The following is a 24,109-nucleotide window of genomic DNA, read 5'->3' as shown; positions in this document are numbered from 1 at the left end:
TGTGTTCAAGGGTGTCCCCACGCTTGAACCTCACTCTATGTGCTTCTCTTCTACTTTTTCTTGGCGAACTTCAGCTACAGTTTTATCAATGATATCGCACTGGAAGATAGAATGATCTTCCGGAGGGTGCTTCATAGCCTTATTTAAACCGAAACTCACTGCTCTGCCATCTATCTCAAAGGAGTAAGTTCCTGAGAATGCATCCAGCTTGAACTTCGAAGTCTTTAGGAATGGTCTTCCAAGCAGGATTGATGATGGTCTTCCTGAGTCATTAGGGGGCATTTCCAGGATATAGAAGTCAATGGAAAATGTGAGCCCCTTAATGCTCACTAATACATCTTCAGCAATTCCAACTACTGTAATAATGCTTTTATCTGCTAACACAAAATGAGCTGCCGATCTTTTTAAGGGAGGGAGCCTCAAAGCATCATATATAGACAATGGCATTATACTAACACACGCTCCTAAATCACACATGCAGTCAGAAAATATTACACCTCCAATGGTACAGTTAACCATGCATGGACCTGGGTCACTACATTTTTCAGGTATATCTCCCATTAAAGCAGATATAGAACTATCTAAAGGAATAGTTTCTAATTCTTTAATTTTATCTTTATGTATGCATAAATCTTTCAGAAACTTTGCATATTTAGGTACTTGTTGAATAACATCAAAAAGGGGAACAGTTACCTCAGCCTTTTTGAAAATTTCTACCATTTTGGGATCAAGTTCCATCTGCTTTCTGGACTTCCTTGCAAGGTACGTAAATGGGATAGGAATGGTGCCACTTGCAGCTTCTGCATCCTGTGGTGCTCCATTCCTTTGCTGAGCTACTTCTTCTTCAACTTTGTCTTGTACTTTTTCTTCCTCTTCAGCATGTTCCACTTCTACCATATTCTCAGCTGTGGCGTGTTCTAGTGGACTTGGCTCCTCATGATTCCTCTCTTGCAGTGTGGTTCCGGAACTCAAAGTGATGGCATTGATGCCACCCTTGATGTTAGGTAAGGGTTGAGAAGGAATTCCACTGGAGCTTGAAGGCTGGTTGGTGGAAGCAAGTAATGAATCAATTCGGGAGACGAGAGCTTGTAAAGTGGCATTCAGACCGTTTAGAGTAGAGTTCAGTGTAGTCTGCATGTCTTGTTGTCCTTGTGCAAGAGAACGAAGCATCTCATCATTTGATGAGGAAGAAGGATAAGTGATCTGAGTGGCCTGTTGTTGGTTGTGCTGGGGTCCTTGGGATTGCCTAAGGTGAGGTGCTCTGTAAGGTTGGTTCTGATTCTACTGTCTGTTGTTGTTATTTCACCTCTGATTTCCTTGGTTGTCTCTGCCTCCTCTGTTATAATTGTCCCTCCAACCATGGTTGGAATTATCCTTCCATCCCTGATTAGAGTTGTCCTGCCATCCTTGGTTATAGTTCCCACCTTGGTTGTAGTTGCCACCTTGTTGATTGTATCCTTGATTTGGGCGGTCATAGAAGTTATGAGTAGCTGCCATAGTGTTGTCTTCTTGTTGGAGCTGCGGACACTCATCAGTGTAGTGACTATAATCAGCACAGATTCTGCATACTCTTTGGGAAACTAACTGTTGGCCTTGTTGTTGTGGGGAAGGCTGAGTTTGTTGTTGATTCAACTGCATCTGCTTCAGTAGGTTGGTCATTTCACATATACCCTGTATAAGAGCAGTAGTCTCACTGCTAGAGAAAACCTCTGCTATAGCCTTCGAGTGGCTGTTCCTGTGCCTGTGATTCCTAGTGGACTCAGCTAAGTTGCTGATCAGTTGCCATGCTTCATCTGCGGTCTTGTACTTTTTCAGAAAAGCGTTACTAGCACCATCTAGTGTAGTTTTATCCTGAGGCTTCATGTCTTGAGCGAAGTAGCTGATCAACACTAATCTGTCAATCATGTAGTGGGGGCATGCGTCCAGAAGGTTCTTAAAGCGCTCCTAGTACTCATAAAGAGTCTCTAATTCTCCTTGGACAATGCAGGAGATCTCTTTTCTCAATCTATCTGTAACTTTAGCTGGAAAATATTTTTCCAGAAATTCTCTCCTGAGCGTATCCCAGTTGGTGACAGTTGCTTCAGGTTGGGAGTAGTACCACTCCCTCGCCTTTCCCTCAATAGAAAACGGGAAGGCGGTTAACAGAATAGAAGTTTCATTCGCACCATGATACCTTACAGTAGAACAGGATGTCTGGAAATCCCTTAGGTGATTGATAGGCTCCTGAGCAGGTAAGCCATGAAACTTGGACATCAAGTTGATTAATGCAGTCTTCAGCTCAAAATCCGTAGCCAGAGTTGGATGATGCACTTGATATGGCTACAGTATAAAATCTGGGGCTCCAGCTTCCTGGAGAGTAATCCTCCTAGGTGCTGCCATGTTATCTGCACGTGAATCAACTGAATCAGTAGTAAAGGAGCTTGTTTCTTCCTCAGATGGCGGTTCAGATTCGCCCTCAGATGAGACTGGTGAATCGATAACAATCACTTCACCACCCTCAGAGGCTAACCTGCGCCGAGCTCGCCTAATACGTGAAAGAGTTCTTTCAATTTCAGGATCAAATGCAGCTAAGCTCGAATCAGGCAGTGAACGCGTTATTCAATGAAAGAAACATATAGCTCATGGTAATAAAATAAAATAAAATATGCAATTAAAATAAAAATATGTACACTAATTAATAATTTAGCACACAATTGCAACTCCCCGGCAATAGCGCCAAAAACTGATTACGTGGCAGAAGTTAGACCAATTAAGAGATTATAATATAATAGAACAGCGTTGCGAGTATAGCTCTTAACAAGCAAAAATCCGCCTCATCAATTTAGAAAGGTTGTCACAAAAATTTAGAATAAAAATACTAGGAGTATGAGTCCCAGGTCGTCTCCCAACGAGTTGCTAGAAAGGGTGCTAAGTTATTAATCAGGAGTTTTCCGAGAAGTTTGAGAGTTGAATGACAGAAAATAAATAATTATAATTAAGTGCAATGAAAATTAAAAGGAATTTATATTATTCAAAATAAAAAGCCTTGACTGGGGGAATGATTAATTGGAAGTTCTATCCTTGTTGGAATTCTCTCAAGTGTAGTATAAAGAGGTTGTTATTTTCACTTAGTTAACCTTACTAAATAAAGGAAAGTCAAGTGATTGAGCTAACTCTTATTCGCAAATCCTAGTCCTCTCCCTTAGGAAGGTCTAGCGTTAGTAAATACAGATTAGCCAACAATTTCCAATTTAACTAACCACTTGAGCATTCCAACTCAAGTGTCTCCTCTTAATCAACCCCCATGTCAAGTAGGGAATCTACTCTATTGACATGGATATCATCTTTGTTATTGGGAGTTTGGAATAGAAAAGAGACATAATAATTTAAATAAAATAGAGATTCAAAATTAATTAAAAATAAAAGTAATTTCTTTGCATTAACAATCCATGAAAATAATCCAATTACCACTCTAAACAAGAATTAAGAATATGGAATAAATAAATAGAAAGTAAGAAAACAAACTAGAATAGTATCTTCAACAGAGGCGATGACTCTTCAATATCCAAAGCAAAAGCAATAAACTATGAAACTATGAATGTAAAGAAAACCTAGAGGAGGAGTAATTCTCTCTCTAGATTCAGATCTAAAATCCTAAAAACTATCCTAATGAGAATGTGTGTATGTCTCTTGAGTCTCTGCATGTTCCCTGGCTTTATTCTGTGTTTCTGGGCCGAAAATTGGGTCAAAACTCGGCCCGAAATTGCCCCCAGCATTTTCTGTTATTTCTGCAGATCGCGCAGGTCACGCGTACACGTCAGTCACGCGTGCACGTCATTTGGCGAATTTCCTTGTCACGCGTACGCATCGTCCACGCGTGCGCGTCTTTTGTGCAGACTCCAATCCATGCGTACGCGTCAGGCACGCACACGCGTCGCTGCAAATTTCTTCATTTTGCGTGCTCGCGTGAGCCATGCGTGCGTGTCGGTGCTCGCTGGTTATCTCCTTGGTTTCTTGTGTTTCTTCCATTTTTGCAGGCTTCCTCTCCATTCTCTAAACCATTCCTGCCCTATAAAGCCTAAAACACTTAACACACGGATCACAGCATCGAATGGTATAAAGGAGAAGTAAAATATACAATTTAAAGATCTCTAGGAAGCAAGTTTTCAACCATAAAACAAACTAGGAAGGGATTATAAAATCATGCAAATCATATGAATAAGTAGGTGAAGCCTTGATGAAACTACTCAATTAAACACAAGATAAACCATAAAATAGTGGTTTATCATACCTCTTTAGGCTCGGCCTCCTTGTCCATGGTGAGTGCCTTACACTATTCCCTTGGATTTACCTCTGTGTTACTGGGAAGAGTGTTGGAGATCTCTCACATATCCTCTTGCTCAACTGAGCCACTTGTACTTCCAAGTTCTGAATTGAAGCTCTTGTCTCTTGTATAAAGCTGGGAGTGGTCTTGGAAAGATTAGAGACAATTGTGGCTAAGTGAGAGGTGTCTTGGCCTTGAGAGGGTCCTTGTTGCTGCTGAGAGGGCTGGAACGGCCTGTTGTTAAACCTATTCTTATTCATTCCACCCTAGTTGTTGTTAAAGTTCTAGTGGGACTTCTGTGGCTGCACTCTCCACCCAAAGTTAGGGTGATTCCTCCATCCCTGATTGAAAGTATTGGCATGGGGATCATTATTGGAATTTCTAGAGGAGTTTTCCATGTAATTAACTTTCTCAGTGGTGGGTTGAGCATAGCCACAAGCGTCCCCTTGGTTGTAGCTCCCAGTCATGTCATAGGATGCCTCTTGAGTATTGATAGCTAAGACTTGCATCCCGGTCAGGTGCTAAGAGATCATACTAATCTACTGGGACATGAGCTTATTTTGAACCAAAATGGCGTCTAGTGTATCCACCTCCAAGACTCCTTTCTTCTATGTAGTCCCAGTGTTCACAGGGTTCCTCTCAGAAGTGTATAGATACTAGTGTTGGCAACCATCTCAACAAGCTCATTAGCCTTCTCAGACATTGATGAGTAGATATTTTTTACTATCTTTTATGCTATTTTCATAGTGTTTTCAGTTACGTTTTGTTAAGTTTTAGTATGTTTTGGTAGGTTTTAGTTCAAAAATTACTTGTTGGGTGCTACTTTGAGTTTTTTGTATTTTTCTTATATTTTCAGGTAATTTTTGGGCAAATTTGGCAAGTTTTGGCATAGTTTGATTCAGAGGCAAAGAAAGGATAACAAATGTTGTCAAATCCTAACCTCTATGTATTCAAACGAGCATTTCTGGTGCTACAGAGGTCCAATTGACGTGTTCTCAATGGAATTGGAAAGCTAACTTTTAGAACTTTTCAGCAATATATAATAGTTTATACATTTCTTTGGAAATAATTTACCAAAATGGGCGTTGAACGGCCAACTTACCCCCTTTTTGGCATTCAACGCCCCAAGAGGACCAAGGCTAGCGTTGAACGCCCAAAACTGCCATTCAACGCCACCAAGGGAGCATCAAGGCAGCCTGAACACCCTCTAGTGGGCGTTCAATGCCCACTCTTCCAAGTTGAACGCCCAACTCAGCCTAAACACTCACCAAGTAGGCCCAGATGTAGATTTTTGCACCTTTCTACTTAGTTTATCTCATTTTTGTAATTTCTAATTATTATTAATATCTTTTTAGGTCTAGTTATTAGTATATATAGAACAAGGATCACCCTTGTTCAAGACTTTTGCACATTCGAACCTTTTTCATTTTATTCTCTGTAAAGTATGAGCGGCTAAACCTTCTAGGTTAAGGAGAGGAGCTCTACTCATTCATATGGATTAATATTATTACTTTTCTACTTTAATACATGTTTGATTTTATTCTATGATGTATTGTCGTTCTTCATCTTTATGAATCTGGGGTAGAACAAAAGTATGACCCTTTGTTCTACATGAGTTCTTTACGAGTCCTGATCTGGATAGTATTGAGCTACAGCTTGAGAGTAAATCACAAGTTCCAACAAGTTATTTAGGCTAATTAGGATACATGACATGAAATCTGATAGTCGTGGATAATTGAGGTCCCTATGGCGTTCATGGCTAGAATCATTGAGCTTCATTTTCCGATCCGAAAGATCCGACCTTGTCTGAGGCATTTTGAGTAGGTTCATCAGAGACTGAATTGCATGAGCTTCACCTTCTTCTAGATTAAACTATCAGGTCTGGTATTTGGTTTCGACAGAGGAGAGTAATGACCACTACCCCTGGCTTAATCACTTACAGCCTTGCCATTGAATAAATCACTCATTGTTAAAGTAGTTAGCAAAAAGTATTAATCCGAAAGAACAAGCATCTCCGAGGTCTTGGTGCGCGAATTTGTGACTTGCACAACTGAACCGGCAAGTGCACCAGGTTGTCCAAGTAATACCTCAGGTGAGTGAGGGTCGAATCCCACGAGGATTGCCGGATTGAGCAAGTTGTGGTTATCCTACAGATCTTAGTCAGGTGAATAGAAAGATAGTTGTTGTTTGTTGTAGGCGCATGAACAAAACAATAACAGTAAAATGTAGAACAATAATGAGAAATCAGCTAAGGCCTCGGAGATGCATATTCTTCCGGATTAATATTTCTCACTGACTACTTCAACAACGAATGATTCATTCAATGGCAAGACTGTAAATGATCAAAGCCAAGGTCAGTGGTCATTAATCTCCTCAGATCCAAACCAAACACCAGGGTCAGTGGTCATTCAATCTGGACGAGGGTGAAGCTCACGCATTCAATCTCTGATGATCCTACTCAAAATGCCATAGACAAGGTCGGATCTTCCAGATTAGAGAATGAAGCTCTATGGTTCTAGCCTTAGTGCCACAGAAACCTCAGTGACCCATGACTGCCGATATTTTATGTCACATATCCCAATTAGCCCAGATACATGTTGGAATCTGTGATGCACTCTCAACCTATAGCTCAATACTATCCTGTCAGGGACTCGCAAGAACTCATGTAGAATAAGGGGTCATACGTTAGTTTCACCCCAGATTCATAAGGATGAAGAACGAAAATGCATCATAGAATAGAATCACACATAAATTAAAGTATAAATGTAATTGTATTAATCCATAGAAATCAGCAGAGCTTCTAACCTTAACCTAGGAGATTTAGTTGCTCATAATTTACAAAAAAAACAAAGTAATGTATCTGTGCTTCTCCCTTCCTGGGAGGCATAGTCCTCAAAAGGAAGGAAGTCTTTTATTTATAATAAAAACTTTAAGACTAAACCTAAAAGATACCGTTTTTAACTAAAAATTTCAAAAGAAAAATAAATAAGCTAAGTGATAAAATCCACTTTGGGGCCCACTTAGTGAGTGTTTGTGCTGATACCTAGCGTTCAAATCAAGTTATGGGCATTTTCTGCTCCCTGGCGGGTGTTGAATGCCAGTTTGGGCATTCAACTTGGGAGGTTGGTCCTGTTTAGGCGTTGAACGCCAGAAAGGGGGTAAGTTGGGCTTTCAACACCTATTTTGGGCAGTCCTTTCCAAATAAAAGTATAAACAATTATATATTGCTGGAAAGCTCTAGAAGTTAGCTTTCCAACGTCATTAAAAGCGCATCAATTGGACCTCTGTAGCTCAAGAAATTCTTGTTGAAATGCACAAAGGTTCTTGAGCTTCTTCAATTGTCTTTTTCATGTGTATTGAACCACCGACAGAATGATCTAGGGACATCCTAGCTATGTCTGTGAGTCCATAAGAGAAAATATCCAGCTTGACCCAATCTGAAAACATTTCAATGGGGCATCTTCTGAGCATCAGCTTGTACCTCTCCCAAGCATTGTAGAGGGACTCGCTCTCTCTTTGTGTAAAGGTCTAAATGTCTAACCTCAACTTAGTAAGCTTTCTTGGGGGAAGAACCTATTCAGGAATTTGTCAACAACCTTATCCCAAGTGTTCAAACTCCCCTTGGGCTGGTTGCGAAGCCGATTCTTTGCTTGGTCCCTTACAGTAAATGGGAAAAACATCAGCCTGTAGACTTCAGGATCTTCTCCATTGGTCTTTATAGTATCACAGATCTGTAGAAAGTCAGAGATGAATTTATTAGGATCCTCCTGTGGGAGTCCATGAACTGGAAATTTTGTTGCACTAGGAAGATCAACTCTGGGTTAAGCTCAAAATGATCTACTCCAACAGGAGGTATACTGATGCTGCTTCCAGAGAAATCAATAGTGGGAGCTGTGTAAGATCCCAGGGTTCTTCTGGGTTGAGCATTTCCAATTAGATTCATGGTGATTTTGGTGTTCCTAAACCTGCAAGGAAAAAAGTAGGAGTCTCTATGTCAAAGTCTAGAGAGCTCCCAGTAAGAGATCCACAAAGAAACAAGAATAGTTTTTTTTTTAATAAAAATTCAAAAATAAATAAATAATAATAAAAAAATAGAAAAATAATAATTAAAAATTTCAAAAATTAAAAAGAAAATTTCAATTAAAGATTTTGAATTTCAAAATTAAAGAAGGAAAAACTAACAAAATGCTAAACTTTTAAAATTTGAATTTAAAATAAAGATAGGATATAAAAATTTAAGAATCAAGGGAAAAAGATAAGATAAAGATCAAAGATCAAGATAATATATGATATTAAAATTTTTAGAAAGAAAATTAATTAAAAAGAAAAAGAAAAGATTTAAAACTTTTGAAATTTAAAAAGAAGGAAATATTAAAAGACACTAGACTTTTAAAATTGAACTAAGATAAACCAAGATTCGAAAATAAAATAAAAGTTTTGATTTTGAAAAAATTTTGAAAAAGAAAGAGCCAATCAAAGATTTTAAAATTTAAATTTGGAAAGAAAAAGTCAAACAAGATTGGATAAGATTTTAATAATTTAAGATAGAAGATTTGATTTTGAAAAATTTTGAAATTAAGTCGTGGATAAAGTCGTGGATTAAGTCGTGCTTTTCTTCTAGGTACTCACACGAACCCAAGTAGATGCGGGTGTTTGTCAGGCACGTTCATCTTAATATGATGAACAGAGCTAATTGGTTAGATCATCCTATTCACCATGATGAAGATCAGGATATACATCTTAGAGATAAATCAAACACTAATCGAAGAAGAAAAATAGTACTTTTATTAATTCATAGGACTCAGCAGGGCTCCTCCCCTCAACTTAGGAGGTTTAGAAACTCATACTAAAGTAAAATGCAATGGTAAAAACGAAAATAGGACTGAATGGTGTATGATGTCTGCGTTGTTATGTAAAAAATACACTTTAAATACAAAACAGATGACTAGTAATGGTAAAACAGTCTATTTAGTGCTAAAATTCACTTCTGGTGCCCGCTTGGTGAGTGTTTGGGCTGAGCTTTGATGAGATCCACGTGCTATGAGGCTTTTTGGGCGTGGAACACCGGCTGGGTCCTCTTTGGGCATTTGTACATTGGTCTCTGCTCTTTTGGGCACTGGACGCCTGGAAAGGGTAGGAAGCTGGCATTGGACGCCAGTTTTGGGCCTTCTAATCTGAAGCAAAGTATGAACTATTATATATTTCTGAAAAGCTCTGGAAGTCAGCTTTCAATAGCCATTGAGAGCGCTCCATTTGGACTTCTATAGCTCCAGTAAAGATCTTCCGAATGCAGGCAGGTCAGATCTGGACAGCATATGCAGTGCTTTCTCTGTCTCTGATTCAAACTTCTGCTCCAGCTCCTCAATTTCAGCTAGAAATTACCTAAAATTGTCCAAAAACACAAAAATTTATTGTAGAATCCAAAATTGTGAATTTAACACTAAAACTTATAAAAACTCAATAAAAACTAAATAAAAACTACTAGAAACTATATGAAAATGATGTTAAAAAGCATATAAAATATCTGCTCATCACAACACCAAACTTAAATAGCCGCTTAGGCCAGAATTTTATTCCTTTGGGCCCTCCTATCTACTGATGCTCAAAGCCTTGGGTCCTTTTACCCTCGCCTTTTAGTTTAAAGGGTTATTGGCTTTTTCAATCTGCCCTCATTTTCCTGCATTTTTGGGTAGTAATGGATTTTTCTACTTTTTATTTTTTTTTTTGTATTTTGCCATTTTTTTATTGCATGCACATATATTTTTTTCTTTTACAACATGCTTTTTCTTTTTCTTTTTGCTGCTTTTTCTTGCTTCAAGAATCAATTTTAGATTTTTTAGATTATCAATAATACTTTTCCTTTTTCCTTATTCTTTCAAGAGCCAACATTCATAAATTACAACTTCAAATATGCACTATTTAATCATACATTCAGAAAACAAAAGCAAATGACACCACATTAAATAAATTAAACTAATCTTATTTTAAACTTGAAATTCATGCATCTCTCAATTCTTTTCAATAAAAATTTTTATTTAAGCAAGGTGAGAGATATATGGGACATTTTAAAACTTAAAGACATCAATGCAAATGATCATGAAACTAGAACTAGAAAATAGGTAAATAGACAGACAGAAAATAGAAAATAATAAAGGAAAGGAATAAAAAGAGAACGAGTCCACCTTTAGGAGTAGTGTCTGGTGCTCCTCCTTGATGATCCAATGTGCTGCTTGATCTCTTCTATGTCATCCCTTTGCCTTTGTTGCTCTTCCCTCATAGCCCTTTGGTCTTTCCTTATGGCTCTTTGGTCTTCTCTTATTTCATTGAGGGTGGTGGCTGATAATGATAAATTGTCGTGTCGGTTTAGAGTTTTTCTTCTAGAAATAAAGACTTCGTTGCAAGCATAGCTCCAAACCAACAAACAATTCTCACATAAAAAATTTGAGTTGTCACAAGTACAAATCCCAAATAAGAATTAACCGAAGTATTTAAATCTCGGATCGTCTCACAAGAAATTGCAATGAAGTGTTTAATTATTGGCTATGAAGATGCAAGGGGGTTTGATTTTATATTTTTGCAAGAAAATAAATGGCAAGAAAAATTAAATGACAAGAAAGTAAAATGATAAGAACTAATAAAATAAAGGAAAAGTACTCTTGGCTAGATATAGGTAATTGAGATCACCATCCTTGTCTACAAACTAAATATAGATAATTATAAGGAACCAAGCTCATTAAGTGTACTTTTATACTTGAAGTATATCAAATGGCTTAATCAACATCAACCCATAAGTCCTAACCTATCTACTAATTAGACTAGTAGTGGGTAAGTGTCCATGAGTATCAAATTGATCACCAAGGGTTCTCAAATCACCAAATCATTGAAACCCAATGATCAAGGTCACTCAATTCCCTTAGCCTAGGCCAAGAGTCAAGAAAACTACTCAAAAACTAGAGAAAATATTTTATCAAACACCTAGTATGCAAGAAAAGTAAACATCATAAAATGTAAGAGTTAGAGGAAATCCATAACCAACATAAATAACAAATCAACACTAGCAATCAAGATCAACATAAAAGAAACATGGAAACATAAAATTGCATTAAAAGAAAAATAGAAACCCAACAAGAGTGTATGAACATAAAAAGTGATATGAAAAGGAAATTAACAACAAGAACTAGAAGAACAAAGGTGTAATATCAAGGAATTAACAAGGGAAAACTAAATCAAAACAAGAATTGAAAGCGGATCTAAGAAAATTAAACCTAAACTGTCCTAAATTCTAGAGAGAAGGGAGAGCTTCTCTCTCTAGAATTCTACCTACAACTTGATGAAAAATAAACTATGACTATTTGGTTCATCCCCCCTCAATCCTTGGGTTCAATAGCATCAGAAATGAGTTGTATTGGGCCCAAAATGAGTTAGAAATTGCCCCCAACGAGTTGCCCAAAGTGGACCCACGCAGCTCCATCGGTGTGCACGCATACAGTGCACGTGCGTGTCCCTAGACGTCAGGAAACTATTGGCAAATTTTATTTCATTTTGAAGCCCTGGATGTTAGCTTTCCAACGCAACTGAAACCGCCTTATTTGGACCTTTGTAGCTCAAGTTATGATCGATTGAGTGCAAAGAGGTCAGGCTTGACAGCTTTACGGTTCCTTCATTTCTTCATGAGTTCTCCCACTTTGCATGCTTCTCTCCTCACTTCTTCCATCCAACACTTGCCTTATGAACCTGAAATCACTCAACAAACACATCAAGGCATCGAATAGAATTAAAGTGAATTGAATTTAGCTATTTTAAGGCCTAAAAAGCATGTTTTCACATTTAAGCACAAATCAAGGGAGAATTGCAAAACCATGCTATTTCATTGAATAAATGTAAGAAAATGTGATAAAATCCCTCAAATTAAGCACAAGATGAACCACAAAATTGGGGTTTATCAAATCTCCCCATACTTAAACCAAGCATGTCCTCATGTTAAGAATAAAGAAGGACAAGAAAAGGGTTATGAACATTTATTCAATGAAAAGAAACTATATGCACCTATCTATATGAATGCAACTAAATGCAAAATGATTCTACCTACTTGGTTAAAAGTAAATCAATCTCCAAGAACATATATAAGCAAGTAGGGCTAAGTAGTATGATGACTCATGAATCCTACCAATTCAAATGTCAAAATGAAGTACAAGTAGACTTGTAAGAAGAAAAGCTCATGAAAGCCGGGAACAAGGAATTGAGCATCGAACCCTCACCGGAAGTGTATCCGCTCTAGTCGCTCAAGTGTATAAGGTCGATCCATTCAATTATCTTCTAATCATGCTTTCCATAATTTATTTTTCATCTAACAATCAACAATTATTCAATGCATGTATACATTCATCATGAGGACTTATTCATAGGTTGTAATGGGGCTAGGGTAAAGGTAGGGATGCATATGGTCAAGTGAGCTTGAAATTTGGATCTTTGATTAACCTAAGCTCTCACCAAACACATATAACAACCTATGCAATTCTAATACACAACCTAGCTACCCATGATTCCCACTTTTTTCACATACTCATGCATTCTCTTTAATTCACATTCCATATGCATTGATTTTTATTGAACTTTACTTTGAGACATTTTTGTCCCCTTTTTTATTATTTTTTTCTCCTTTTTTTCTTTTTTCTATATATATATATATATATATATATATATATATAACATATCAATGCATATGGTTTTACATAATTAATATATGAGTATGTACCTAATTCCCAAAATTTTCAATCAAAAATACAAAAACACACTTTCCTCTCAACTAATGTCCCAAGTTTCCCATACCCAAATGATACACACCCTCACTAGCCTAAACTAATCAAAGATCCAAATCGAGGACATTTATTATTTTTCACTTAGGGGTAGTGATGTGCTAAAATTAGGAACAAAAGGGATTAAATAGGCTCAAATTGGCTAACAATGGTTGATGAAAGGTAGGCTATTTGGGTAAGTGAGCTATATGAAATGATGGCCTCAATCATATAAATGCATGTATACATGGAATAATGGACATAAAGAATCAAACAAATCAAAGATTACAATCATAGAAAAAGAATAATACACACAAGAATGGAAAATAAGTGGTTATAAGATGTAACCACACCATAAGGCTCAAAACTCACATGCTTGTGTTCTTAGCTCAAAAACCATGTTCCAAAATAAATTCTTCTAGCAAGTTCAATAGAAAAAAAAATTTCAAATTGGTAGGGTGTCCTAAAAATAGTTTCTTGGAAAAGAGATCATCACCCTAACCAAGTAGTTCTAACATAAAAAGAAGTGGTAAAATATGTACAAATTCTAACTAGCATGCAACCTATCATGCAATGCAACAACTAACTAACAAAGGAAATCAAGAATTGGTGTTGAAAAAGGAAATTGTTACCCCACGGAGATCGGTCGAACGACCTCCCCACACTTAGAAATTTGCACCGTCCTCGGTGCATGCAAAGAAGAGGAAAGTGGATGGGTTGCTACAATTGATGAGTTTCTTCAAAAGGTTGTGCGGATGGACTTGTTTGTTGCTCCATTTGAAGCTTATCATTTCCCTCTTGGTGGCCAACCTAAAAGAAAAAAAAAAGAAAGAGAATTAAGCCTACAACAAAGATAGCAAAGCAAGTAGAACGTAGGCAGGGGCTAATGCCAAATAAGAGTAAGGTTCTCACTACATGGTAGCTACAACATGTGAGTGAGAAAAAAATATAAGCTAAGGCATATTAACTAACACTTGATACAAGAGTAAAGTCAAAGCATGAAGAGCACTCAAAAGCATCAATTTCAACTAGAAAGAGTGGGTCATGAAAGACATGGAAGTTCATATCAATGCATAAAGAATATAAGAGTCATACAAGATTAAGCACTGATTTAAAAATTTCATTTCCCAACAATATCAAACAAGTCAAGAAGCACCAAGATTGACCAAGAAATTCTCAACAATTGAGTAAGAGCATTCAACACCATTATTAAAATAAGAAGCTAAAAAAAAAAGATGGCAAAAACAAGCTATAAAAACAAAATGAAAATGCAAAGAATAAAAGTATGCGAATGCAATGGACAAAAGAAATTGGAAGATGAGAAAAAAACTCTTTTTTTTTGCGACGCGGACGCGTCATGCACGCCCACGCGCCGATGCGCAAATTGGCAGAAGGGCGCGTACGCACCAGGTGCGCGCACGTGTGGGTGAGATTATGCGTGGGGCACAGTGTCAGCGCAAGGTTGGCCCAACTCTCTGGAACATGTACCAGGAGGGCAGGTGGCGCTATCGGCGCACGTGCGCAGCGTGCATACGCGTGCATTAGGCAATTAGAGTCAATGGCGCGTACGCGCGGGTCGGTTTGTTCCTTAGGCCCAATGTTCGCACAGTGTAGGCCTAACTCTCGGGTTTTTGGCTGGGGTGGAATTTTTGCATCTACGCGTACGCGTACATGGCACATCCGTGTGGATGGTCGAAAATGCTTGAGGCGCGCGTACGCGCCAGGTGTGCGCATGCGTGGGTTGGTGCTCTGTTTTTCAAAATTTCTCCAAGTTCTTGCACTAAACCAAGCCTTCCGAACCTCCGAACAGCTACCAAAACACCCTAAAACCTTATTTAACATATTAAACTACCAAATAAACTCAACAAACAAAACAAAACATGGAATTAAACTAATTCTATTAATATGTACAAAAGAGAGAAAAATGAAAAGAGTTTACCATGGTGGGGGTGTCTCCCACCTATCACTTTTGTTTATTGTCCTTAAGTTGGACTTATGGGGAGCTCCTCTTAAGGTGGCTTGTGCTTGAAGCTATCCTTGAACATCCACCAATGCTTGAATCTCCAAAAAGCTTTAGTCTTCAAAGATGATAACTCCAAGCCTTGATGGAGTTCCACACAAGCCATGGGCTCCCAAATTTGATTCTCCTTGTGCAATCCGGGATCCCACACTTTGTTTTGACACCCATCTTCAAATTGATCATCATGATTCCAATTGGGTGTCATTACCTTAGAATTCTCAATTAAGCATCCAAACATTCTCCTAGACCCATGCAATTTGGTTCTACACCAACCATTGCTATTCAACTTTGAGCATGCAACCATCATGAACTTAGAGTGATGTGTCCAACCACTATACAACTCTCTCCTACTCTTAACTCCACAAAGAGATCTAAGTTGACCATCATTTTCAATCAAACCATATTCAAGTGAGAAAGCAAAGCTTAGGATAAGAATTTTACCCACTTGAATGTTGTGTTGGATGGTGACTTAGGAAGGGGGACCTCCCCACACTTAGCCAATGCGAGGTCCATTCCCTTGTGGTCTTTCTTTGCATCTTCCACCTCCTTGCAAGCTTCTTCAACTTCAATTCCTTGCTCACCAACTTCTTCCATACACCCCTCTTTGCTCAAACCATGTGTCGGAGGTTGTACACGGTCCTCCTTGTCATCAATTTCACAACACAATGAAGGAGATTCATCAATTCCAAAAGACTCATTAGTTGGTGTGGAATCATCTCCAATGATGGAGCTTTCTTCTTACTCAACTTCTTCCCACCCTTTCTCTTGGTAGCTTCCTTCCAATTCAATCTCTTCTTCATTGCTTACCAACGGTATGGGAGGTGAGGTATCTTCTTCCTTACCCTCTATGTCAAACCCAATTGGAGAGGATTCAATTGTACATAAGAATTCTTCAATGATTGAATCCATCTCTTGGTCAACCTCTTCAAAGGCTTCAACCACTTCTTCCGGCTCAATTATCTCGACTTCCTCCCCTTGTGGCAATCCTTTTTTCACCCCTTCTTCTACACCTTGAAGCTTTAAACTCACTCCCTCACTATGCTCTTTGATTGCTACTCCACATTCAACAATGGGAGTTCCTTGATCGCATAGGCTTAGGCGGGAGGAGACCATATTGCGAACGGCTTCCGCTATGGTAGCTATCTTGGCTTCTAACTCCTTGAACTCCTTTTGGTTCTCTTCTTGCCTTTGAATGTAAGAACTAACACATTCTTGGAGAGAATTATCCGTTGGAGGTGGTGTGGAAGAAGAAGGTTCATTATTTGGGAGGAAAGTTTCATGATTGGAAGTTGGTTCATCTTGGTAGGGGTATGGAGGTGGTGTATATTGAGGTGGTTCTTGAGAGTAATTGTGTTGGAATGGTGGTGGTTCCATGTGTGGTTCATATGGTTCATAAGGTGGTTGGTATGATGGATATGAATTAGGGTCATAATGAGGTGTTTGGTGGTAGGGGGCTTGTGAGTAAGGTGGTTCAAAGTCATGCTGAGGGGGTGGTTCATAGGCATGTGGTAGTAGTTGTTGACAATCACAATAAGGGTCACCACATCTATTAGATTGATATGCATTAGGATTAGGATTATACCCATAAGAATCCGGAGGTTGTTGTTGCCAAGAAGGTTGATCAATCCCTTGAGGCTCCTCCCATCTTTGATTGTTCCATCCTCGATGCACATCCTTATTGTAGCTCCCATTTCCTACAACATAATTTGAACCAAACTCATAGCCAAAGTGGTGAGAATTCATAATAGCAAGAGAAAATAAAAACAAAACTAGTAAAAACTAATAAAAACTAACTCCTAAAACAAGCAAAAACTAGCAAAGAAGAATATTAACATATATACAATAGCTAATAACATAACACCATTGCAATTTCCCGACAACGGTGCTATTTTGATGATGAGAAATTGTCGTGTCAGTTTAGAATTTCTCTTCCAGAAATAAAGACTTCGTTGCAAGCATAGCTCCAAACCAACAAACAATTCTCACATAAAAAATTTGAGTTGTCACAAGTACAAACCCCAAATAAGAATTAACCGAAGTATTTAAACCTCAGGTCGTCTCACAAGGAATTGCAATGAAGTGTTTAATTATTGGCTTAATCAACATCAACCCATAAGTCCTAACCTATCTACTAATTAGACTAGTAGTGGGTTAGTGTCAATGAGTATCAAATTGATCACCAAGGGTTCTCAAATCACCAAATCATTGAGACCCAATGATTCAAGGTCACTCAATTTCCTTAGCCTAGGCCAAGAGTCAAGAAAACTACTCAAAAACTAGAGGAAACATTTTATCAAATACCTAGTATGCAAGAAAAGTAAACATCATAAAATGCAAGAGTTAGAGGAAATCCATAACCAACATAAACAACAAATCAACACTAACAATCAAGATCAACATAAAAGAAACATAGAAACATAAAATTGCATTGAAAGAAAAATAGAAACCCAACAAGAGTGTATGAACATAAAAAGTGATATGAAAAGGAAATTAACAACAAGAACTAGAAGAACAAAGGTGTAATATCAAGGAATTAACAAGAGAAAACTAAATCAAAACAAGAATTGAAAGTGGATCTAAGAAAATTAAACCTAAACTACCCTAAATTCTAGAGAGAAGGGAGAGCTTCTCTCTCTAGAATTCTACCTACAACATGATGAAAACTAAACTATGACTACTTGGTTCATCCCCCTCAATCCTTGGGTTCAATAGCATTAGAAATGAGTTGGATTGGGCCTAAAATGAGCTAGAAATCGCCCCCAATGAGTTGCTTAAAGTGGACCCACGCTGCTCCATCGGAGCGCACGCATACAGTGCGCATGCGCGTCCCAAGACGTCAAGTAACTATGGAAAATTTTATATCATTTTGAAGCCCCGGATGTTAGCTTTCCAACGCAACTGGAACTGCCTCATTGGGACCTCTGTAGCTCAAGTTATGATTGATTGAGTGCAAAGAGGTTAGGCTTGACAACTTTATGGTTCCTTCATTTCTTCATGAGTTCTCCCACTTTGCATGCTTCTCTCATTTCTTCCATCCAACACTTGCCTTATGAATCTGAAATCACTCAACAAACACATCAAGGCATCGAATGGAATTAAAGTGAATTGAATTTAGCTATTTTAAGGCCTAAAAAGCATGTTTTCATATTTAAGCACAAATCATGGGAGAATTGTAAAACCATGCTATTTCATTGAATAAATGTGGGAAAAGGTGATAAAATCCCTCAAATTAAGCACAAGATGAACCACAAAATTGGGGTTTATCAGTGGCATATCCTTGATGCTCCATCCTCAATTGCTCCATGTTAGTGCTCAATTCTCCAAGAGAAGTTTGCCATTGATTCCAATAGCTTCGGGGCAGAAAATACATCCCTTGAGGCATCTCAGGGATCTCATGATGAGGTGGATACACAGGCTCTTGTGCATGCTCTCTGGTTTGCTCCATTCGCTTCTTAGTGATGGGCTTATCCTCCCCAATAGAGATATCTCCATTTATTACACTTCTAGCTGAATTGCATAAGTGACAGATGAGGTGTGGAAATGCTAACCTTGTATTGGTGTGAGGCTTCTCAGCTACCTTGTACAGTTCTTGAGGATTCATCTCATGAACTTCCACCTTAGTTCCAATCATGATGCAATGAATCATGATGGCTCTGTGAATAGTCACTTCTGACCGGTTGCTAGTAGGGATGATGGATCTTTGGATGAATTCCAACCATCCTCTAGCTATGGGCTTTAGGTCAGCCCTTTTTGACTGAATGGGCTTGCCTTGGAAATTCCTTTTTCACTGTGCACTTTCTACACAGATATCTGAGAGTACTTGATCCAATCTCTGATCATGGTTGATTCTTTAGTGTAAGGATGAGGATCTCCTTGTAATAGAGGCAAGTTGAATGCCAACCTCACACTTTTCGGGCTGAAATCTAAGATTTTTCCTCGGACCATGGTGATCCAATTCCTTGGATTTGAGTTTACACTAGTGTCATGGTTTTTGGTAACCTATGCATTAGCATAGAACTCTTGCACCATGAGAATTCTAACCTTTTTGATGGGATTGGTTAGGACTTCCCAACCTCTTCTTCAGATCTCTCTTCGGATTTTTGGATACTCATTCTTCTTGAGCATGAAAGGGACCTCACGGATCACTTTCTTCTCAGCCACTACTTCATAGAAGTGGTCTTGGTGAGCTTTGGTGATGAATCTCTCCATCTCCCAAGATTCAGAGGGATTGGCTATTGCCTTTCCTTTCCTCTTCTTAGAGGAGTATCCAACTTTGGGTTCCATGAATGGTAATGGAAAGAAAAAAAAGCTATGCTTTTCCAATACCAAACTTAAAACTTTGCTCGTCCTCGAGCAAAAATAGAAGAATGGAGAAGAAGAAGAAGAAAATAGATAGAGGGAGAGGGAGAGAGAGTGTTCGGCCTTGTGGGTTGGGTTAGGGTATGAGAGGTGTGTATATGAAGGGTGATGGAGAGGGGTATTTATAGGAGTGGGAAAGGTTAGGTTTTGGCCATAGGGTGGGTTTTGGGTGAAAATTTTGATTTTGAAGTGGGTGGGGGTAGGTGGGAGTTATGATGGTTTGGGGAAATGAAATGGATGTGATTGGGCTAGGGTTTTGTGGAAGTGTGTATGGGGAAATGGGAAAGTAAGTGGGGTTAAGTGGGGTGGGTAGGTGAAGATTCTGTGGGGTCCACAATTCCTGAGAAGCTAGGGAATTCCAGATTATTTGCTTCTCAACACTGGCGTTTGAACGCCCAGGGGCTGCTCCCTGGCTGGCGTTCAATGCCAGCAATGCTCCCCTCTTGGGGCGTTGACCGCCCAGTGAGGGCTTCTTCACTGGCGTTCAACTTTTAAAACTCTTTCTAGAGTGTTCTATTTTCACTGCTTTGAATCCTGTCTCTTAACTAGATATTGCATATGATCATGACTCTAAAATTGAAAGAAAAAAACAAAAATAAAATAAAGTTGGGTTACCTCCCAACAAGCGCTCTTTTAAAATCACTAACTTGACCTTTAGCTCCTTATGGAGGTGAGTATGGGCTCATATTTTCACCCCTGATAGTGAATTTTCTTCCTGTCATCTCATGAATGAGCTCTACATGCTCTAGAGATAGGACACGGCTCACTGTATGTGGTAAGGCTGGCTTCTTAGTGGAGACAACTTTCATGCCAGGTGAGAGGCCTTCAGTAGGAAAGTTTTTGTCCCTCCAACCGTTAGTTACTTTCTTTTTAGTACCTTTGTGCTTAGAGCTTGTTGAGGGCTGCCCAACACCAAACTTAGAATTGATGTCTGGGGGCTCTGCAGAGCTCTGCATAGAAAGAGAGGGTTGGCACACTAGGTGTTGCACTGTTATCTCTCTTTTAGAGTGAGAATTGGGATGAGGCATCTTGAATAAGATGTGATCCTCCCCTAACTTTAGGGTTAGTTCTCCCTTAGCTACATCAATGATAGCATTAGCTGTGGCGAGGAAAGGTCTTCCAAGGATGACACAGTCATCCTCATCCTCTCCTATGTCCAAGACTATGAAGTTTGCAGGGATGTAGTAGTTTTCAACTTTGACCAGGACATCCTCCACTAAGCTATATGGCTTCTTCATGGTCTTGTGTGCCATCTCTAAAAAGACGTGTCCAACTTGTACCTCAAGGATTCTCAGCTTCTCCATTACAGAGAGTGGCATGAGGTTGATGATTGACCCTAGGTCACATAGAGCCTTTTCAAAGGTCATAGTGCCTATGGTGCAAGGAATCAAAAAGCGTCCAGGATCTGGAAACTTCTGAGGTAGCTCTTGTTAAACCAAAGCATGGAGTTCTTTGGTGAGCAGTGGAGGTTCTTCCTCTAGAGGCTTTGTACCAAATAGCTTGGCATTCAGCCTCACAAGAGCTCCTAGGTACCGAGCAACTTGCTCTTCCCTAGTCTATTCATCCTCACTTGAGGATGAGTAGTCATTAGAACTTATGCATGATGAGGGAAAAACGATTCCACACAAACTCACTGGCAAGTGTACCGGGTCGCATCAAGTAGTAATAACTCACAAGAGTGAGGTCGATCCCACAAGGATTGATGGATTGAGCAACTTTAGTATGGTGATAAATTTAGTTAAGCGAATATTTGATGATTTGAGTGAATTTTGAGTTACAGAAGTGAAATTGCAAGTAAATAAAGTGCAGAAAGTAAATTGGCGAAATCTGAAAGTGCAGAAGTGGTAAATTGCAGAAACTTAAAGTGCAAGAAATTTAAAAGAGCTGAAACTTAAAGTACAAGAAAGGTAAATGACTAAAACTTAAAGTGCAAGGAATTTAAATTGCTGAATCCAAATTGACAGAAAACTTAAACTTCATGAAGAATAAAAGGATTTGGGTAATGGGAGTCAAAACAGAACTGGAAAATATAAATTGCAGTGAATTTAAGAACCCTCAGATGAAGAAACTCAGAAAATAAATCAACTCAATACCAAAACAAGAATGTAAAAGTGCAGAAGACTCAAAACAGAATGAAAACTTAGATCAACTTTAGAATCCTAAAAGAGAAATTGACAATTACACTAGAATAACAAAACAGAAAGAAAATCTAGATCTCAACTGCTCTCTTAACGAAACATACAAGAAATTGCAGAAGAAAGTAAAACAAGAAGTGAACTATGATCAGATCTTCAATTCTAAGAACTATATAAGGAAAAGTAAAAGATGACTCCCAGATGAAGAAATTTAGCAAAATTCTTCAATCCAATTTCAAGATCCAAAACAGAAGAGTCAAAGTTGCAGAAAAGAGAAAGCAAAACAGAAAATGAAAATTCAGATCTGATCTCAATTCAAAAATTCTAAAATGAAAATCTAAAAGAGAGCCCGTCTGAAATTAAATTCATATCTATATATACACTTTCTATTTCTGGCTTTTAGCACTTGGAATGGGCTTTGTGGCTTTACATGAAGTGGATCAGAATGGCCATTTGTTGCAGTTCCCAGTGGAACGTTGCGTTCTCTAAGTGAGCGCCGCGTTCATTCATCCACGCGTGTGCGTATCTGACGCGTGTGCGTTGATAAACCACTATTTTATGGTTTATCTTGTGCTAATTTGAGTGGTTTTTATCAACTCTTTACTCACTTATTCATACTGTTTGCGTGATTTTACAACTCCTTCCCAATTTTGTTCTATGATTGAAAACTTGCTTCCTAAGCCTTTAAATTGTGTATTTTAATTCCCCTTTATACCATTCGATACCGTGATCTGTGTGTTCAGTGTTTTCAGGTTTTATAGGGCAGGAATGGCTTAAAGGATGGAAAGGAAGCTTGCAAAAATGGAAGGAACACAAGAAATAAAGGAGACAACCAGCGAGCATCGACGCGCACGCATGGCTTACGCGTGCGCGTGACTTGGAGAAATTCACAGCGACGCGTGCGCGTACCTGACGCGTACGCGTGAGAAGCGATTTGCACAGCGACGCGTGCGCGTACTTGATGGGTACGTGTGATACGTGAAGAAGACCAACGACGCGTACGCGTGACTGACGCGTATGCGTGACATGCGCGACCTACAGAAATCACAGAAAACGTTGGGGGCGATTTTGGGCTGAGTTTTGACCCAGTTTTCGGCCCAGAAACACAGACTACAGCCAGGGGACAAGTAGAGACTCAACACACATTCACATTATGCATAGTTTTAGTTTTAGTTTTGAATCTGGGAGAGAATACTACTACTTCCTCTAGGTTTTCTTCACATTCATAGATTTCTAGTTTTTTATGCTTTTGATGCTTTTGCTTTGGATATTGAGAAAGCACTACCTCCGTTGAAGTTCCATTATTCTAGTTTGTTTTCTTATTCCTTTACTTTTTAATTGCCCATTAACCCTGTTTGGATAAGTATGTTTATGATTTTGGGATTCATTAATGCAAAGAACTATTTTTACTTTTAATTAGTTTTCAGTTATTGTTTATCATGTCTTCCTTTTATTCCCTTTTTAATTTTGTGCAAGTAATTTTTGTGTCAATGGAGTAGACTCCTAGCTTGATTGGGAGTTGATTAAGAGGAGAACCTTGAGATGGAATACTCAAGTGTTGATTTTACTTGGAAGTTGTTGGCTGACTCTCTAGTCTCTAACTCTAATCCTTCCTTAGGAGAGGATTAGGACTTGAGGATATAGTTGGCTAGTTAGTTACTTGACCTTCCTTTATTAAGTAAGGGATGACCAAGTAGAACAACAACCTTTTATTATTACACTTGGAAAAATTCAACAAGGATAGAACTTCCGATTAATCTTCTCCCGGTCAAGGCTTTTATTTGATTATATAAATTCTCTCGTTAGTTTTTATTGCCTTAATTTACAATCACTTAATTTCCTGTTCTCCAACTCTTAAAAAAATTCACGAAAAACTCCTGACTAATAAAATAGCACTCTTTTGTCAACTCGTTGGAAGATGACCTGGGATTCCTATTCCTAGTATTTTTATCCTAAAATTTGTGACAACCCTTCTAAATTGATAAGCGGATTTTTGCTGGTTAAGAACTGTACTCGCAACGTTATTTCTATATCAATTTCTTAATCAGCTAATTTTTGCCACGTCACGCGCCTTTTTCTGCTTTTCGCTCATTGACGCGTACACGTAGGCGTCATTATCAATCCTCAGCTCCCAAACTGCGCGCGCGCCTTTCACGCGTACACATCCCACTGGCGTTCACTTAGTGAGCGCTACGTTGGCTTAGTGAGCGCTACACCACGCGTGCGGATCATGTACGCGTGCGCGTGGGTAGCAAAATCTCAATTCAGGCTTCAGCGCCAGCCACGCGTGCGCGTGCTTTGTCTTAGATGCACCATCGACGCATGCGCGTCAAGCACGCGTGCGCGTTGTTTGCAAAACTTTGTCTCCAACTTTGAATCTTGCCCGAAAACGCTGAGTAGATGAACGTAGCGCTCTCTTTGGAAATGAGCGCCAAGCACTTCCACGCGTACGCGTCATACACGCATACGCGTGGGTCTTCGAAAATTGCTTCTGACG

Source organism: Arachis ipaensis, chromosome B09 (assembly GCF_000816755.2).
Source record: "Arachis ipaensis cultivar K30076 chromosome B09, Araip1.1, whole genome shotgun sequence".
NCBI lineage: Eukaryota > Viridiplantae > Streptophyta > Magnoliopsida > Fabales > Fabaceae > Arachis > Arachis ipaensis.
This window is presented reverse-complemented; position numbering follows the sequence as displayed.